The following is a 20,833-nucleotide window of genomic DNA, read 5'->3' as shown; positions in this document are numbered from 1 at the left end:
TTCCTGCAGTTTATAGAAAATTTTGCAAAGCATTTTCAGCCATCCTGGCGACCTGAATAGCTTGTAAATATGTTTCTATATGTGGCTGTGTTTATGTGTGCGTGTGAGTGTGTGTGGGTGGGAGGGCGTGCACTGATTTTACTTTTGCGTATGTGTGTTTGCATGTGTATGTGTATTTGCATCTCTCTATCCATGTCTGTGTATGTGTTTATTATGTGTGAATGTCTCTCTAAATATGTGTGCGTATGCGTCCCTGTGTATATGTTATGTGACTGTATGTGTCTATACAGGTGGATGTTTGTAAGTGTGTGTGCGTAGATGTCACGGTGTGTGTAAGACTTATATTTGCACAGCATCTTTCACGTCAGTTGTAACTCCTAACTGCAAGGCTCTTTGTATTATTATTGGTTGTAGTTTACTTACGGGTGGGTTTGTCGGGCATCGGTTAATTTGTCTCCACCTTAAGGCATCTTAGCATCCACAACAATCATGGGGGAGGCGTGGAAACCAACACGTACACATTAGAATTATGGTTTTCCGACAACACACACTCCAGAACTATGGGTTGAGTTCTCCCGGGGTGGTTCAGAATGACAGGAACACACAGCGACATAATGGAGCTGTGGATTAGGATCACATCGTCGCTCATAGCTGAAAATTTGGGGAGGGGGTTGCGCATGATCCTCAGCAAATGTACTGATTTTTGGCTGTTTTGCAGGAAGCTGATATCACCTACGCCAAACTGGTATTAGGAAACAGGAGTGGGAATCGCCGCGATGAAGTTGAGGACAATGGTTCAGTCTACGCCAGTGTCAGAGTCTAGCACAGAGGCAGGTGGCCATGAACTGCTCTCTCTCCTCTCCACATCTCTGCGTCGTCACCTGCGGGCAATATCAGATTCAGTCTGACCTCAATAGCGCTATAACATCACCTGTCACTCTAATACAGAGAGAAAATGAGACAGAGCGAGCTAGAGAGAGAGAGCTGATTGAGAGTGAGAAAGAGCGATTAATAATAATCATCATAATCATGATTCATTGGATATTGGGTCTTATCACTTATTTGCGAAGTTTCAAAACGCTTCACATAATTCACTCCAAATTCAGTGGACTGTATATTTTCTGGTCGAAATGCGGCAGCCAGTTGTACACATCTGTGTCTCACAAGAAGTCGTCAGTAAACGGAGCAATTTATCATTACCGTTTTATTTTTTGATGGAATTATTACCCCGGTAAAGCGATCTGCTAACTGACTGACAACTTGGTTCATACTACCTGCTAGGAAAACAGAGGCTTTTGGAGTATGGAACTTGCCTACCATTTCGCCGTGCCGGGAACCGAACCCAAATTGAATGAATGAGAGACAAATATGACGACTGTTTGTGAGTGAGTGAGAAAAAGAGCGAGACTGAGTGAGAATTGGTATTCGAACAAGACAATTATTGCCTAATTTTCAGCGTGGTCCAACAGGCCGGCCATGATACAGAGTAATTGAGAGAAAGTGATTGACAGACAGAGAAGATCAGGTAGGTGGGTAGAGAGCAGAGTTAGGTGATGCAAAGAGAGAGATGTGAGAGTGGAGACAGAAAGGGAACGTATCAAAGAGCATGAGTTAGGGAAAATAATGGAGAGAGTTGGAAGAGGGTGATTGTTAGTGGAGGAGAGAGATCGTGTGTGATTGAGGGGTAAGTGAGGGGAAGGGTGAGAGCAGAGAGAGAAATTGAAGAAAGAGTTATTCACAGAGGAATCGGAGAGAAATTAAATGAGATGGGGAACGGGCGCGATAGAGAGAGATTCTGAGGGAGAGTGGGGAGGAAGAGTGAGGAAAAAACGCAGGGAAATAGCAGGGAGAGACAGGGTAGAGAGAGAAAAGAGAGTGAGAGGGGAGAAAGAGAGTGTGGTTTGTGGCAAAGGGAGCTGCAGTTAACAGGAGAAAGAGGGGAGATACACATCGGCAAAGGGGGATATTGATTGAGAGTTCAGAGTTTGAGGTGGGAGAGAGAATTTGATTGAGAGAGAGTGTGAGTGCAGAGAAAAGGGATACAGGTAGGAGAGACGGGGGTGAGCGTGCGCAATTGAGATTGGGAGAGAGATCTAAAGGAAAGTGGAGTGGGGATGAGGAGGGGTGTTGATTTCTTCAGTGGGGAAATAGCGTGGGACGGGATGCGAGATTTTGCGCGAGAGAATAAGTGAGAGACAAGGAAGAGAGAATGAACGAGAGAGAATGCCTCAGGAAGAGGGAAACATTGTGAACCAAAGAAAGAGAGTGAGCGAGAGAGAGAGAAAGTGTGTATGATAGAGAGAGAAAGTGCGTGAGAGAGAGAGAAAAGAGAGAGAAAGAGAGAGTGAGAGAGAGAGAAAGTGAGTGAGAGAGAGAGAGAGAGGGGGGGGGGGGCGGGCTGCGGCAAGAAAGGGAGGGAACGAGAGAGACAGGAGAACTGAGGAAAATTTTGCTTGGTTCACTGTCAGTCGCGACAGTGCAGAGAGAAAGTGTGTGTGGAGGGATGGAGCCTCGTCGGCCACGTGGATGTGTGGGTGGGGCTGGATGGCACTGAGTACAGATATGAAGCGATGTGTTCTGCAGTTTCCTCACCGAAATATCCCTCTTTCCCCCCACCGTCACGTCTTCCCTAAGTTCAACATTTGTCCCACAATGTCAGGAGTTGCTTTGCTGGAGTCACTTGTTCTCCGCTCATTGTAGGTACGTCAGTGTCTAACAGAAATACAATGAGAAGACGCTGGCAATACTCAGCGGATCAGGGTGAACATAAGGCGTGAGGAAATTAAGTGAAAGCTCTGGTCGATGACGTAACTCAGACCAAACTCTTGGACTGCTCTCTCAGTCCAGGGTTCCCCATCCCACCCCTTCGCATCCCACCCCAAGCTCAGATGCCCTACTGACAGTGACAAAAGCGCTGTATTTCTGGAATGAAAACACATACCTTTTGCTTATGGAACGTTTCTTAAAAAGTGAACCCGGCCAGCAGCAACCCCCCCCCCCCCACCCATTCATCTCGCTTAAGAATAATTGTAGTTCCCTTTATGTTTGTTCGCTGACCTGTGGAATGAATATCTTCATTTTAAATTGATTGTGTAAACAGGCGAAGGTTAATTATCACATCCGAATGATCTGAAAACTGCCAACCTAATAATAATAATAATCCTTGCATTTGATATAGCGCTTTTCACGTCGAGAGTACGTCCCAAAGCGCTTCACAGAACACACTATAAAGTAAATTGACTGTATATTTGTGGGCGAACGCGGCAGCCAATTGCGCACAGCAATGTCCCACAAACAGTCGTAGATTGAAAAGGACCAATTTATTATTGTTTTTAGTTTGGGAGGGATTATTATTAGGCTCTGTGTGGAGTAAGGAAACTTGCCCAAGGTTTCGCTCTGCCTGGAATTGAACTCCGGTCTCTCATTTCCAAAGCGAGTGCTCTAACCACTGAGCTACAGGACTCCACCAGTATTGTGGCAAATCGAGTCCGCACCAGACGGCGGGTCTGCATCAGTAGCGCTGATCATCGCATTGATCCGCAAATGGAGAACAGAAAGAAATCAATCATTTTACTCTTCACTATATCACTCTGTTTTATATGGTTGTGGGTGACATCTGTTGCACATTATATCAAATACAATGTTAAATAGGTTTACAGATCCAGAGGTCTCTATAACCCTTTGGCAATATTTGAAGAAGGAGGTTTTATGCTTCAGCTGCTGAGTTCCTGCACAAACACAGCCATCCATGCGGTCACCCAGACAAATTCAGAGAGCAGCTGAAGAAAACAGTTAAATATCCTTTCAAAATAATTAGTAAATATTTGAAAATGTGAAAAGAAGGCAAACTGGAGCACACGTTTCAAAAGAAAATACATATTATTCACCCGCATATTTATAGCTATCTTTTTCAGTGTTTTTCATGTAAATCGTCATTCATAACAAAAACGGTTGCGTCATATTATGCTATCCCTCTTTAGTTCTGTTAAAGGTCTCCTCACCTCCCTTCCGCTTTGGTCTCTTGTTTTGATCAGCAATTAATCACTGCTTAAATTATTATTTCAGCTAAGTTAGGTATGCCTTTGGTTGTTAGCTTGTATCAACTTAACCATGCAGAAATGCAGTTCTAATTAAACTGCACTAAACTCAACTCATAGCTCGCATAACCACCTATGAAATATTATGAACATATATCAGTATTATCAAGAGTTAAGTTGTCAAACCGCTATGCAGTGAACTTGGAAGTGGAGCTTAATTTTTTTGTGATGTTTGCTGATGATCTGGTCCTGTATTGTCGTAATCTGATTCAGCCTTGGGACTCAGGGCGGCCTGAGTAAATAGATGATGGTGAATGGTCCTTTAAGCCAAATTTAATAAAAAGGAACTATGATACAAAATAAAAGTTGAGCTACACGTTGTCAGTCCCAGTGGTCAAATCCAGTATGTCAGAGTCTGAGCATGAATGACGTTCCCACAAGTTAGCATACATATTTTTACAATAACATCGGAGGAAGAAACATGAAATGAGGAACATACGTTGACAATACAAGAATATGTATGCAAGACACTCAATGCCCAACATTATCAGAGTTCTCAAGGAAGAGACACCTTCGAGCTATGATATTGACACGGCAGTGGTGTACCACAACTGGGTATCATACTAGTCTTTATTGTAATACTGCTGCTATAACCTTGTTTATTGAATCACTGTGAAATTATGTCTTTTTTTAGCCAGAAAAACAATAAGTTACGTGGCTTGAAACAAAAGTGAATGCAGTTCCTCTGACTTCGGGTTCCGAATTTTTGTTTTAGTTAAACAAAATTAGATTGTCTTTTCTCGCAGCATCGTTTTGTCTTGATCACCTCAAGGCTGGACTATGGGAACTCTCTCCTCGCCGGCCTTCCCGGCCCTCCCTCCACTACCTGCAGGTCATTCAGAACTCTGCAGCTCGTGTACTGTCCCGCACCAGACACCGCGCCCACATCACTCCAACCTTCACTCGCCTCCACTGGCTCCCCATCCCCCAGAGGATCGAATTCAAGATCCTCATCCTCACCTACAAGGCCATTCACGGCCTCGCTCCCTCCTACCTCTCCGACCTACTATCCCCCTACCTACCTGCCCGTACCCTCCGTTCCTCTGGCTCCGGTCTGCTCCACATCCCCCGCCCCAACCGCCCTACCATCGGTGGCCGGGCCTTCAACCTCTCACCCACTAGGCTCCGGAACTCTATCCCCCAGTGCGTTCGCCTTGCCTCCTCCCTTTCCTCCTTCAAGGCCGGTCTCAAGACCTTTCTCTTTGACCGTGCCTTCAGCTCCCCTCTCGACTTTCTAACCCTTCCTCGCTCCCTCCCTTCCCTCCCCTCACCCTGAGCATTTCCCCCATTGCTCGGGTCCTGACCCAACTGTACAGCGCCTTGGGACGTCCTCCTGACGTGAAAGGCGCTCAATAAATGGAATCTTGTTGTTGTTCTCGTTTATCTCAGGTTTCCACAGCGAGGTTACATCCACCTCTGGCCATACACCAGATCCCGACGTATCGCACAACCTGCACAGACCTTCTCCAGGTCCCCGGCAATCTATCTCGCCATTGGGTATCGAAGCCGTATGCTACTGGATCCCAAACTTTAGCAATTGCATGCTTCAATCCCCAGCCTCGTCTCCTCTTTAACTATCTTTAAGTTCCACCTTAAAATCTTCGATTCAGGGCCGTTCCCGACATGATAGAACCCCCAGAGGCTGTCCGGTGGAAAGGCGCTCCAAGAATACAAGTTATTTTTCATGTTGCACTATCATCCAGAACCTAGTGTCTGAGAGAAGAAAATGTTCATACAACGCTATGCAATTAACATGGAAACAAGCGTAATTATAAAATGCTTTCATCATCTTTGGGATCTGTAGAAGAAAACCAAGCAAATAATCTCGTAATTACGTGACACAAAATGTATTTGCAAAAAAGTTGCTCGTCTTGTTGCCAAACACATCATTGCGATTTCCCAGTGAGTTCTGTGGTTCATCTCACATCAGTCAAACTCAGTTCTCTAGTGTATCAGTTTCTGCGGATTGTGTCATCGTCCTGAGATGGTATCGTTTTTCTCTTCTTAATCACTTTATCGGAAAGGAAATCAAATGCATGGCGTGGGTTTGGCTGCAAATTAAACTTTAATGAGACGGATAAAAATTATGACGACAAAAATGAGACTGATAAAAATCAATAACGTCCGTTATTGTACACAGAAACAATTATCTGCAGAGTGAGCAAAGCAATATAAAAAATATTGCTCTGGTGACCCAGAGATCGCACTCACTTTGACAATTCGCGAGTAAATACTGTTGGGATTTCCGATCCCGTAGTTCGGAATATAACTCGATAATCCAAATCTGGTGCAGCAGAGTTTATTATGAACAGAGTGAACACAACATGCATTATTATTATTATTATTAACAAGTTACTACAAATGTCTAACAAATTATACTACCAGTCTCTGAAGACAGTCACAGAACATCACGGAACACCTTCCTGGTGATCTTAAAGGAACCTCTCCACATTGGTCTCTGTCTCTCTCTCTCTCTTTATCTGGAGCCTTCCCGTTCTTCCAACTGTTATCAATTAGAGTGCCATAGTTTTACCCTTTCTCCAAATGTCCTTCCTAGAGCCCCTCTACCCACTTCTGATAGAGTCACGTACACAGGTTAACCAATTATTTGGCTTGGTGCCATCCTGACTGAGTCTCCACGAGGTCTTCCTTTTGTCCAGTCTAATATAGAAGATTGATCAATTCGGGGCTGTATCTGGTGCTTGTTATTCTCTCATGGGGGAATCATTAGTATATTCCTTTTAACTGACTGGTTATTTCTTATCAGTATCCCGGGATGGTACCAAAGACCTCTAGTTTAAACAATTTGCTCATTAGTTGCTATTGTTGAGGATTACCTTTTGGCGCTTGGCCCTGTCAGAATCTCGCGACTTATTGCTCAATCGAGATCCTGCGTCGACCGGTGCCGTGGATCGTTACCTCTGTGGGCGTGTTATCATTTGCTATTAAGAGTTGACCCCCTGCCCTTTTCCAAAGCTGTCTTGTTATTCTTTCAAAAACAGAGAAAACCACATGTCTCCAATCCCATGACTGTCAGTAATTTCTGCATTCTACATTTGTTTAATGTTCATTATTATTAGACTACAACTTCTATAATCTAATACCTTGAAGAAGGGACAGCAGTGTTTGACTTCGCAATACAGTGCAGAAGGACAAACACAAAATGGTTTCAACCCTAATCTGTGACAGTATCGGGGGTAAAGCCGGAGATTAGACTTGTCTACAGTCTTTTACAATATTTTCATTCTGATCCATCAGAAGTTAAGCACAACTGGTTAACATGCGCAACGGCATCGGGTCTGTAAGCATTAACCATAAAGGGTGTATAATCAATTTGACTGGTCTGGGTTTCACACCACAGCATATGATCAGGTGTAAAAAGAAAGAGTTCAATCAGAAATAATAAAGTGCAGATCTGACTGATTGAGTCAGACTGACTGACTGACTGAGCTATCCTTTCTCCCTCACATCCGCACCACAACTGGCACCGCCTTCCATCACCTCCGGAACATCGCCAGACTACGGCATTACCTCACCCCTCACGCTGCTGAAACTCTGGTCCACGTCTTTGTCACCTCAAGGCTGGACTATGGGAACTCTCTCCTCGCCGGCCTTCCCGCAACCTCCCTCCACAAGCTGCAGGTCATTCAGAACTCTGCAGCTCGTGTACTGTCCCGCACCAGGCTTCGGGACCACATCACTCCCACCCTCGCTCGCCTCCACTGGCTCCCCATCCCCCAGAGGATTGATTTCAAGATCCTCATCCTCACCTACAAGGCCATTCACGACCTTGCTTCCTCCTACCTCTCCGACCTACTATCCCCCTACCTACCTGCCCGTACCCTCCGTTCCTCTGGCTCCGGTCTGCTCCACGTCCCACGCCCCAACCGCCGTAACATCGGTGGTCGGGCCTTCAGCCTCTCAGCCCCCAGGCTCTGGAACTCTATCCCCCAGTGCCTTCGCCTTGCTTCCTCCCTTTCCTCCTTCAAGGCCGGTCTCAAAACCTTTCTCTTTAACCGTGCCTTCAGCTTCCCTCACGACTCTCTACCTTCTCCTCGCTCCCTCTGTACAGCGCCTTGGGACGTCCTCCCGACTTGAAAGTCGCTGAATAAATGGAATCTTGTTGTTGTTGTTGGTTCAGCAAGGGGTGGGTTACATCAAATGGGCTGAGCATATGGTGGGTTGAGCACAAGGGGTTTGAACACGGGAGAGGTGAGTACATAACGGTGAATTAAAAATATGGCTGAGAAGAGGGCGGTCAGCACAGTAGAGGTGGACACTGGATGGCACAGCCTGAGCACGGTGGCTAGCTCAGGACAACGGATGAGCACAAGAGGGTTGTGAGCGTTGCGGAGCACAAAATTATGCTTGAGGAGTGGCTTGGAGCAAAGTTGTGGGGTTAACAGTGGCGACTCGTGATCACAGGAGGGTGGTGGGTACAGAGGTTTGGGGTGAGAACTTGGTGTGGGGGATAACAGGGACGGTAATCTAAAAGCTGTGGAGGGGGTGGATTGTTGAGCACAGGCAAGTCGAGGAAAAATGGTGCAACGGATGAGCACAATAAGTTGTGTGATCATAGAGTTGGATAAGTACGTGATGTGCGGTGAGCACAGCCGTGTTCACAGAGTTGGTGAGGACGGTAGAGGGGCTGAGCACAGGGGGAGTACCGGGTTTGTGAGGATAGTGTGGGTGAGCACAGAATAGTGAGCACAGGATGGCGTGAGCACATTGGGGCTAACACGTGGTTGGGGCTCAGCACAGCGTGTGGGAGCACCGGGGAGGAGATAAGCATGGGACGGCGTGACCATAGGTAGAGCACAGGGTTGCTGATAACATTGGGGTTTAAGTGCGGTGGGGTTAAGCACAGTGGGTGAGAATAAAAGTGTGAACTAAGTAGTATGAGCACATTCTGCGGAACATAGATGGGTGGACTCAGGTGGGTGAGCCCGGGGCGTCAGCAATGGTAAGTGACCATAATGATAGATGAGAAATTGGGCTGAGAACAGGGGCCTGAGCACAGGGCATTCAGTACAGTGTGGGCTGAGCTCAGGTGATGGGTGAGCATATGTGTGGGTGAGCACAATTTGTTAGTAGAGGGTGGAAAACAGTGGAATAAAGAGAGAGGTAGGTACATGCGTAGGTGTGAGCACAGTTGGTGAGCACTGGGATGGTGACAATTGGGATAGTGAGAAAAATGAGTGAGCACAGAATTGTGATGAGCACAGATAGCGGAAAAGCACGGGGGTGGGGGCAACACATGGCATTCAGTACATGGAGGTGAGCATATGGGAAGTGAAAACAAGGACTGGAGTGTACAAGGCTGTGAGCCCAGGGGTACAGCCCAGATGGATGAGCAGAGCGGGTGTCAGCAATGGAAGGTAAGCGTATTGCTGGATTCGATCAGCGGGTGAGCAGAGTTGTTGAGCACAGGCGAAATGAGCACAGGAGAGAATGAACACACGGAAGAGAGCAGAAGGGGTGAGCATAGAGGAGCCAATGGAGTCGGGCGAGAATGGGTGAGATGAGGTCGCGTAGTTTGGTACGGGAGAGGAAACAGGCTGGAGAGTTCCGTATTATGTGCAGCCTGTGGAGGGAGGAGTTGCGAAGGCCGACAAGCAGGGCATTTCCTTGGTCGAGCCTGGAGGTGATGAAGGCATGAACAACAGTTTCAGCGGACTGAAGGGTGAGTTGATGGCGGAGTCGGGCATTGTTATGGAGCTGAGCGAAGGCACAGGGTGACATGGATTGGACGTGTGTAAAAATAGGTGAGGTTCAAAAAAAGACTACTGTGTTCCTAACTGGCTTGGTGGGAACGGGAGGTGTGAGCACAGGGATGGGGTAAGCACAGGGGTGGGGGTTGAGAAATGTGGGGTTGAGAACCAGGACGTGAGAACATTGAGGGGTCGATCATAGAGAGGGATGAGAGGGTGGGAGAGCAAAGGGTGGGTGGTGGGGTAGGGGGTGGTGCGTCGTGGTGGGTGAAAACATTGGTGGGTAAGCACCGGGGTGAGGAAAGAACGATTAAGAAATGGTAGCACGAGGGATGGTTAGCACAAGATGATTGAGCAAGGGAGATCGTGAGCACAGAAAGGGAATAGAGGATGTGTGAGCAGGAGGAGTTGAGCACAAGGGTGAGCATAATGTGGGTCAGGAAGAGGATGAGATCACGGTGTTGGTTGAACACAGTGCTGGTTGAGTACAGGGTCAGACCATAGAGTTCTGAGTACAGTGGTGGATGAGCACAGTCGTGGGTAAAAACGTGATTGAGAAAAGGGTGGTGTGAGCATGCAGGGTTAGCACAGTTGAGGCTGAGCAAAGAGGAGCGGTGAGCAGAGGAGGGTTGAACACAGGAGTGGAAGAGAGGGTGAGTGAGCACATCGGTTTAAGCACATGTTTGGGTTGAGCATATGGTGTGGTGCAGCACAGGGAGTGGCTGAGCATATAGATTTGTGTGAACACATGGAGGGCGCGAGCACAGTGTGCATTGTCGTAGATAGGGCTGAACACAGATGGGGAGTGGAGATAAGGGCGAGCGCTTGGGACTGAGCACAAGGGGGAGGTAGAGCACGGCTGGGAACTCGGCTGTGGGAGCAAAGGCTGTGAGCATACGGCGTGACAAGTGTGGGGATTTGGAACAGGAGTTTAGACTTAGAGGGTGAGCACAAGTTGGTGAGCATAGCGGGTGATGAGCACATTGGTTGGCGAGCACGAGTGGTGGGGAGTGAGCGAACAATCTGTGAGCACAGTAGGGGGCACAGGAGGTTTGCATACAGGAGTTACGGGGGGGAGCAAAGTGGGATTATGCATGGAAAACTGAGCACGAGGTGCACGGCTGGCAACCACAATCAGTGTGAGCGCGGTGGGGTTTGATCAAAATGTGGGATAGAGGGTTGGTGAGCACAACGGTTTATGAACAGGGGTAGTAGGCACAGAGGTGGGGTGAGAACGGTTAGGTTTAAGAAAGGGGCGATAGCACAGAGTTGTGCGAACATGGGAGTGAGCAAAACGGGCGTGAACACAGGGGTGTGAGCACGAGGACGGGGCTGTGAATGCATTTAGGGTTTAAGCTCGGGGGGTTGTTGGCGACAGCACATGGTTTGAGAACATTGGGGTGAGCACAGGAGTGTGAGCACAGAGGTACGTTGAAAGTGGGCTGAGCACAGACAGGGATAAGGAAGTAGCACAGTGTGATGAAAAGAAGATCACAGGAGTAGTACAGGAGTGTGTGCATAAGCGATTGGGCATATTGGCATATTGGCGATGAGCAAATCGGAGTTCAGAATTAGGACGGTAGCACAATACTGGGTGAGTGCAAGGATTGAGCACAGGATTTGCGCACAAAGGGGAGGCGTAGCACAGGATGGGGGGAGCACAGTTGGGGAGCACAGGATGTGTGCACAGGTTGGCGAGCACAGTGGTGTGAGAACAGGGTTGAGTACAGGGTGAGGAGTGAAAGAGGGAGAGGGAGCACCGGGGCGATATTAGAAGTGGAAGCAAACGGTGGGAGAACAGGTGGGGAAGTAAAATACGGTTGACCGCAGGGTTTGATCACAGGGTTGGGTGAGCAAAGGGGTGTGTTGAGGATAGGTAGGGTGGTTTAGCACAGTGGGGGCGAGAGTCAAAGGTTTTGAGAAGAGAATCGGTGAGCACAGTGGGGTGAGCATACGGATATTAAGCACAGTGGTGTGTTGAGCATAGGTGGGTGAGCACAATTGTGTGAGCATAGTGTGGTCAGAACAGGGGGAGTGAGCGCAAAGCCGTGAGCTCTTGGGGGATGAGAATACGGTGGAGCATAGGGATGAGCACAGGTCTGATAGCACAGTGGGGTTTGAGCTCAGGGGAGTGAGTGAATGGGACATTAGCACATGGTTGAGCACAAGAGGTTGAGCAAACAAAGGGTGAGCACAAGAGGGGGCGCAATGTGTTGGTCAGTAATGTGAGATGGGCACAGTGCTCGTGAGAACAGGGGTTGAGAACAGGAGCTCAGCACAGGAAAATGAACAAAGTGGTAGAACCACAAGGGGTTGAGCAAAGAGGGGTGACCACTGTCCACTGAATACAGGGGGAAGAAAGCGGTGAGGAAAGGGCACTTTGGTGGTCAGCAAGGCGGGGATAGGCATTGGGCAGAGATGAGCACACTTGGGGTTGAGCACAGGGGTGCGGTGAGCAATGTTGTGGATGAGCACAGTGTTGGGTGAAAACAGTATATGAGAAATAAGGGTGAGCACAATAGGCTGAGGATAGCGGGTGGTGTGTTGTTTAGATCACGATGGTTAAACACAGGCAAGTTAGAACATGGCAGTGAACAAAGCGGAGAACGCACAAGGGGTTTGAGCAGAGGAGGGGAACACATGAGGATAAGCACCGGTAGGTGAGCACAGTGGTGTGTAGACACAAGTAGTGAGTACAGCGCTGAGAAGCACTGGATTTGAGCTCGTGTAGGGGGGAGTGAGCACAGGGCGATTTGGAGGGTAAGTGAGCAAAGCAGGGTGAGCACATGGATAGTGAGCAAAGGGGTGCGATGAGCTGAGGAATAGGGAGAACAGAGGTTGCATCGGCTCAGGAGGGTGAAAAAAAAGGATGAGCCCATTGGGGTTGGCAATGGGTGGTGAGCGCAGTGGTGGGTGTGAATAGCAAATCAGCACGGTAGGCTTGTGCGCAGAAGGGGTGAGCATGGGAGGAGTTGAGCACATGGGTGGAGAGAGCAAAAGGGTCGGGGTTATTATCAGGCGTATGGAGCCAGGATACTGTCCCACTTTTCAAACACTGTGCTCCTCCTCATTTCGTCCAGAAATATACGGTCAATTCACTTTACAGCGTATTCTGTGAAGCGCTTTGAGACATCTGGAATACGTGAAAAGCGCCATATCAAATTCAAGGATTATTACTATTAATAATATTATTATTATTATTGTGGTGCTGCCCTCCCACGTGCTCATTTTCTTGTGCTCCTTGCTCTCAATCCATTTTCTCGGCAGCGCTGGTCTCACCTCATATTGCTGAAATCCACAGGCCTCCTTCTAGTTCTGAATATTGCGACGGAATGTGTAACCTCCAGCTAAACAGCCTGAAAAGGGAGCAAACGACCGGAGCTCACACTGACCCCGAGCTCACAATGAATCCAAGATTATACCGACGAGTAGCTCACATTGACATCCAGATCACACTGTCCCGAGTTCACACTAACACCCCAATTACACGCAACCCGAGTTCCTACTGACATCGGCCTCACACCTAACCCGACCTCACACCGAGCTGGACCTTATAGCGACCCACAGCTCATGCTAACCCGGAGCGCACACTGACCCTGAGCACACACTGACCCCGAGTTCACGGCGACTTCCAGGTTTCACTGACCCGTAGCTCACAGACATTTACAAGAAGAAAACCATTTCCTCATAAAGCGATCACCCACGATCGGTGGCGTTTCAGTGCGCTAAGTAATGAAGGAGACTGACTCCGAACCTGGTGAACGGGTAGCGGGGAGTTGGCCGTAAACACGGTGCAAGAGTAAAGTTTTCATGAGAGACTTGAGCGAGAGGAGAGACCAGTGGGTTCTCGGGAGGAGTGGGGTGGGGCGGTGGGGGAGGGAAAGGCGGACCAATTGATGGAGAGTGTTTGAGTATTTGTGGCCGCAGTCGCTGAGTATACGACCTCTGGTGGTGGGCTGGAGGGTTCGAGGAGGAGGCTGTTGCCAGTCGTACGGAGGCGAAAGATGATGGATTGGAGATTGAGGAGGCCGGAGATGCAGGGAAGTGCCATCAAGTGAAAGGATTTGAACACGAGATTGATGAACTTAAAATCGATTGTTTCAATCCAGAAGAAACCCAGCATCGAATCAGGATCAGGGTTAATAGCAGTCCACACATCTGCCACGTATTGAACCTCTGACAGAAACAGTCTCACAGGCTGAGGCTGGGCTCATTGTCAATCCTGATGTTCACTGTCACAGCACAGATCAAAGATCACAGATCTTTCCCCACCGCTCTCCACCGTTCTCACTTCATCCACAACCCTCCCTCTCCCCAAAACCTCTATTCCCCCCTCTCTACTTTGAAGGTCTCACTTACTCTTGAAAGTATACGCACTGTGTGATACCACTCCCGCTTTAAGCACTGAATACCAGCACCTCATTCCTCTCTCTGTGAAAATCCCTGATTGACCACTGGAGGTGATTATATACTCGTGTTTAAAAAGACGTCTGAAGATCACACGAGTGGTTCATGCGGCAGTCCCGAACGCCCGTTTCATGATGGAGCTGCGTGTTCTTCCAGTTCCCGGCCTCACTGCCCTCCATGGCTATATCTCCCAGCCATCACTCCCACGCTCTGTGTGTAAAGAAATACTTGTTGGGGTCTGTCCTGAACCTATCTCACTTCTCCTCCCCCTCGTCGTGATACACCGCTATGATGCGAGACAAGCCAATGGTCACTTTTACTCCATGTCCATGTCCGTGTCACAGAGCGAGTGTTTGTGAGATTATCTTGAATGTGTTTTGATTCCAGATCCGCTTCAGAGACCCACCATTTCGCTGAAACCAGATTCCCAGGTGTTTGTGAAAGGGGAAAGCGCTCAAATCTCATGTTCTGGTAATTATCCGGGCAGCAATTTCTCTTTGTACAGAGATGGCGAGTTTATCACATCAAAAACAGCATCAGAAAATAACAACAGGGCTATGTTCACCCCATTGGAGATCATGGCAGGAAACTGCACATGTAAATATACTACACATATAGACGGAGGAGAGCTCACATCACCAGAGAGTGAGCGAGTGGAAATCTCTGTGTCGGGTAAGAGCTAAGCAAAATCTCATACAATAACCCGTTTGCCGTTTTACCATTTGCAGCGTCTCCTGTTGTGAAAACTTAATACACCATCAATCATATTTCCATATTATTTCCTGGTGTTGGCTGGTGTGCTTTACCAGGGCGGAAACCGATTCCCGTGATAAAACAGTTTCCAAACCCAAATTCGAGTGCGATCCCCATACGGCAGTTCCGAGGTGTAAACACTCCCTGCTTTGCCCAAAGGGGGTGCCTCCGGTTCTGGCCTAATGCTGATCACTTTACGTAGTGTTCTTTTCTATGAGACAAGGTGTGGCGACCCGAGATCCAGGTGTTTGTTAACCAACTAAACTGCACAGCTTGTTATTGAGCACAGTCTGAAACCCAACCCATCTTGTCCATCGTGGACCATCCAAACCGCTCACACCGACGTGTGGTATTAAAGACAAAGGGAATAATTCCGATTCCCATTGACCGATGCGCTCCTGAACCTCTTGCCCGTGAGCCAGGTTGTGCTCTGCTGTCATCGGCCGTTCCGTGGGATACGGCGGAGCTGCCTTGCTCAGGGACCAGACTGGAGACCACGATAAAGGGTGAACACAATTCCGATCTTCCGTAGCTTGGCGGGTCATCAGCCCAGCACCTAAAGAGAACATATTTAGCTCCCCGTCCCCAGAGACAGGGGGCGAGAGTCTTTTCTCATGAGGATAGATGAGGGGAACTTGGGCTATTTTCATTTGAACAGACAGAACATAAGCGTATTTGGGACTTTCGCATCAGGAGGAGATGAAACCTCAGTGAGGTCTTTAAAATGATCCAATATTAGCTCTTCAATGTCGATAAATTACTGTTTGGCCATTTCACTCTTTAGCAAACCGGACCGGTAAGAACACAGGACTGGCTGTGGGGATTCTCACTGGGATAGAGCTCAGTTTGTTCATCCTGGGATTCTGTGTGCACAAGAGAGGTAAGTCGCCATTTATGTCATTGAGTATAGCGTATGATAAAGGAATAAAAGAGCAGCCCGGCGATGGAACTGTTTGTTGCTTTGCTGCTTTGTCAATGTTACGCGTTCTGGTAAGTGGCCATTAATGTCACGGAATATAGCATAGGATAAAGAAAACAGGGACAACTCCGAAATGGAGCTAACCACTGTGTACTGCATTGCTGCTATGTAAATTTTACGCGTTCTGGGATGCTATGCTGCTTGCTGGGCGCGATATCAATGCAACTTGTTGTTTTGGGGAATCCTGTACAGATGGGACTTGAGAAAAGTGCTGCGAAACTAGTGCTCAGTGTTCAACAACTTATTTATTTACAGGAGACAATTGGCAGCATTACGCTTGCTGAGCAAGAAAAATATATCTGCTTTTATGTTAACACAATAGGCAACAGGCAATTTTATACCGCACTTAAAGTGTGTGGCAATACCAAGGTTTACAGGCTGTATGCAATGACCTTCTCGATTTCAGAGCATTGATAGCGATAGACAGTGTTGCAGTTACTGTAGTGCGATTGTGTTCGTTTGATGTTCAATTCATCTGTCTGCACCAGAGGTCAGACCGTTAAACCAAGGTCCCGTCTGCCTGTTCATGTGAACGTTAGAAATTCTATGGCGCTATCCAAAAAAAAATAGGCAGATTGTCACGGTGCCCTGGAAACAAAATTGACCGTTTACTTCGTGCATATTAGTAGAGCTCAGCTTTGTGCAATTGTTTGCCTCCTTTCGTTTGCAAAATCCACAGTTATTCCACTTTCCGTAAGTCCTCTGAAGCTCACTGAGACATCTTGAAAAGATGATAAGGTGCTGTATCAAATGAAAAGATTATATTTATTTTATCTTGGGCCAAACCAATGCACTGGGTGAGTAACCGCTCTTGTACTGTTACATTCTGTAGCCAAAGTCAAACTATATTCTACAAAAATTTTCTTTCGCCATTACGCTGAATACTAATAATCATATTAGACACGGTTGAAGAAATAGGTGTTGGTCTGTGAGGGTTAGAGAGAAATGTTAGAGTAAATCCAGGATGATTGTCCAGAGAGCAGGGGCGGAGTGACTGAAATCCCGTCCAACGAAGTCAGGTGTGCGAGTAGGTGGGGGGCGGGGTGGGGGTGGCGAGTTAACCGCACTAGACAACGGTTGCCTGCAAAGGAATTTGAGGCTGATGAAAGGGGAGACTTATTATTTTCCCCCATCATGTCTGTGGTGCTGCTAATTATCCTGCTGGAGGTCTGTACTCCAATCTGAACCCCTGCTCTCTCCCCATCGTGTCTCTGCTGGAGCTCGCTTTCCCACTGATCGACAGAACCTGGAAAGGCAGAATAGTCACTGTGGGCTGGGAGTCATCCTATTCAACTGTCGTTAAACCTAAGGGACAGGGTACTAATGGGTAGAATGTCTCTTACTGTGCAGGCAGTGGGAAAGCCTGCCAGACAGATCTCCTAATTGCAAGATATGTAGTGTGTAACTGGATAGATTCCAGAAGTTATCCCATTGCACACTCTGAGGTTCACAAGTCCTGGTTCTTACAAGCCTGTGCCTAATTCTCATGGTGATTAGGTTGGCAAAGATACTACCCATTCATTAGAATACATTGAAACACATTAGACTATACAACACAGAAACAGGCCATTCGTTCCAAATGGTCTGTGTCTGTGTTCATGCTATAATTGAGCCCGGCCCTGACGTTCCTCAACTAAGCCTTCTAGCAGAAACCTCCAATTCATTCATTAGAAATAGAGGAATTGCTGGGTGTCGTAGGTTGACAAGTATTCATTTTCACGTGTGGATATTCGGAACCACGTTGATATATTTGCAGATGATCCATAAATCTGGCTTCCCTTTTCCCCTTCATTGGCAAATAATTTCACCACGACACTTTCTCATCCCCTTCCCCCTCCCCATCCTGTCTATCACTCACTTGTCTGAATTTCAGCCGATTCAAGTGTTCTGTGTAAGGGAGATGTTAAACCGAAGTCCCCAGTTCCTGTTCCGGTGGACATTGAGGATGAAAGAAAATTAATTTCCATCATTGTCCTTTCCGAGAATCATCGAAATAACATTGGTCATTCAATACACAGCTATTTGTGTAGTACTGTTGGTCGCAATTGGATGGCATGTCTTGCACATAAAATACACAGTAATTCACAATGCAGTTAATCCTATGAAGCGCAATTGGACGGCTCCAATTCCAGATACGTTACTATTAAAAATGCAACGATAATTAATATATTTCTGTTTGTTTAATAATTATCCTTGTCATTGTCATGAATACTTATCAATACTGATCATTAATATCATGTTTCTGCTTGTTTCAGATGCGATGGTGAGAATTTCTCAACGTTCGGTACCTGCAGTTCTGAGCAGCGAGAGTATCATTCAGGAAGAGGTTAAAAACTCAATATCAAATACGGCATTATTATTATCACTGATTCGGCCGAGTTCAGCGGTGTGTCAGCCAAGCTCTTTCCCTGGGTCAGCCAAGCTCAGGCCTTCTGGCAGCCCAGCTCACGCCCTGTAACGGTTTGGCTCAGCACTGTTTAAGCCTAAATTCAATCCTTGTGTCAGCATAGATCAGCTCCGCCTCTGTGTCAACCCTGCTGAATAATGTGTCATCACAGATCATTCGTGTGTCAGCTTTGCTCAGCAATATGTCAAACCAGCTCAGCCCTGAGTCAGTGCAGCTCAAAGCTGTGTCAGCCCAGCTCAACCCATCTCAACCCAACTCAGGTCCTGTGTCAGCCCAGTTTAGCAGTATGTCAGCGCAGCTCGCTGCATGTGTCCACTCGTCTAAGCCCAGTTCAGGCCCTGTATCATACTAGACAAGCCCTAAATCAGCCCAGCTCATCGCTGTGTCAGCCCGGCTCAGTGCAGCTCAGGCCCAGTGTCAAACCGCCCAGCTCTGTGTCAGCCAAACTCAATTCTGTGTCAGGCAATATCCGCCCATTTCAGGCTCTGTGTCAACCCAGATCAGTCCTTGTGTCACCTAAGCTAAGGCCCTGTGTCAGCCTAGTTCAGGTCCTGTGACATACCGGCTTCGTCCGTTTGCCAGCCGAGTTCACGCGCTTTATGAGCTCGGCTCAAACACTGTTTCCACCCAACTCACGCCCTATGTTGCCCAGCTCAAGCCTATTGTCAGTCAAGCTCGGCATCTGTGTCAACCCAACTCAGCCTCTGTGTCATCCGAGATAAGACTGTTATTAGTCCATCTTCGCACAGTATCAGCCCAACTCATGTCATCTCACGCGCTGTGTAGGCGCAGCTCAGCCTTGTTTCAGCCCTGATCAGCAATGTTGACAGCTCATCTCAACGCTTAGATCAGCCCAACTCAGGTCAGTGTCTGCCCATCTCCACGCTTTGTCAGCTGAGCTCAGCTCTATTGAAAATCCAACACAGGCCCTGTGCCAGCCAAGCTCAGGCCCTGCGTTAGCCCAGCTCAGCACTGTGTCAGCACAGCTCAGCACTGTGTCAGCCCAGCGCAGCCGAGATCAGCCCTGTATCAGCGCAGCTTCACAGGTTTCAAAATACCGTGGAGTGAATGTGCATTTTTGGGACACTAATCTGCACAGCTAGCCTGATGCATTAGGTTGAAAAGTTCCTTTAAGTTATAGCAAGTCTGTATGTTTATATGTGTGTATATCCGTGTGTCTGCATGGGTGTGTCTCTCTGTGTGTGTTCGTTTATGTAGGCTTTGCATTCAAACAGCTGCTTTCAGCTCAGGAGTAACTCCCAATTGCAAGTTTATTATTAAGGTTGGTTTCTGAGGGAGGGAGATTTGGAGGGATTTATCACACTCACACAAACACACATTCACACACACATACACACACCCAGGTACATACTGACACAGACCCACACTTACACATACTCAGATTCACACATACAGAATCACACTCACCTACATAGTTTACACGCAAAATGACATATAAACACACTTTGTTTATATAAACATACACCAAACTGGAGCTGTGGATTGGGGTCTCCCAGAGGGTGGGGGCTGGTGCGCTGGGGTGGCTGCACGGGGTGTGGCGAGGGGGCGGTTTTGGAAAACTTTCCGCCTGATTGTCAGCAGATATACTGATTTTTGGCCTCTTCCAGGATCCTGATAATACGTTTACCAATCTGGCGTCAAGGAACGGGAGTGAGAATTGCTATGAAGATGGTGAAGACGCTGAACCAGTGTACGCCAACAGCACCTTCTTTCTGGCCTGAACTCGGCTCTCAAATCATCCGTATCACTTAAAAAGAGAGTGCGAGAGAGAGAGAGAGTTGAAGTGAGACAGAGTGACTGAGACAAAGAGACTGATATAAATGATTGACTAAGAGAGTGAGAGGGAGGCAGACTGATTGAGCCTGATTAAGAACGACTCAGTGAGAGAGAGGCCATGAGATGAATGAGGGCGTGAGAGAGAGAGAGAGAGTGAAAGCGTGATAGAGTGAGAGACTTCGAGAGCGATAAAGAGCGAGCCTGAGTGAGAAATTGAGACAGAGATTCAACGAGAGATAGGCAGAATGAGACAGTGAGAGAGATAAAGCGAGAATGAGTGTGAGTACGTTTTGGATCAGAAGCATCATTACTTAATTTACAGGGCGGTTCAACAGGCAGGCCGCGAAGAAGAACGGTTGAAAGTTAGAGACAGTGTGATTGGCAGTTAAATAATATGATTGAGATTGGAAGAGAGGTGACTGACACACATAGAGTGATGGAATGAGGGAGATAGTATGAGGTTACAGAGATTGGGTGTGGGAAAGAGGGAGAGTGAGATGGGATAAATGGAGAGATAGAAAGGGAGGGAGTTTTATGGAGAGGGAGAGATAGAATGAGAGGACAGGTAGTGTGTGCCGGGAGTAGGTGGGGGGGTGGGGGCATGACTGTGATTGAGAGATAGTATGAGAGCAATAATAGAGATGATGTGTAAGGGAGACAGGGTGTGATAGAGAATCAGTGC

At 47.6% G+C, this 20,833-nt stretch overlaps 1 long non-coding RNA gene across 1 annotated transcript; it reads left to right on the top strand.

Moving 5' to 3' along the window:
* Window positions 1-15,784: 15,784 nt before the first annotated feature.
* LOC103190401 lies at window positions 15,785-20,275 on the top strand. Its single transcript, XR_489156.2, has 3 exons — window positions 15,785-15,848; window positions 18,203-18,273; window positions 19,983-20,275. It is a non-coding gene; the product is annotated as an uncharacterized LOC103190401 (long non-coding RNA).
* Window positions 20,276-20,833: the final 558 nt, after the last annotated feature.

The sequence above is a fragment of the Callorhinchus milii genome, unplaced genomic scaffold (genome assembly GCF_018977255.1).
Source record: "Callorhinchus milii isolate IMCB2004 unplaced genomic scaffold, IMCB_Cmil_1.0 Scaffold127, whole genome shotgun sequence".
Classification (NCBI taxonomy): Eukaryota; Metazoa; Chordata; class Chondrichthyes; order Chimaeriformes; family Callorhinchidae; genus Callorhinchus; species Callorhinchus milii.
The sequence above is the reverse complement of the archived record's forward strand: the minus strand, read 5'-3'. Positions and strand labels throughout refer to the sequence as shown.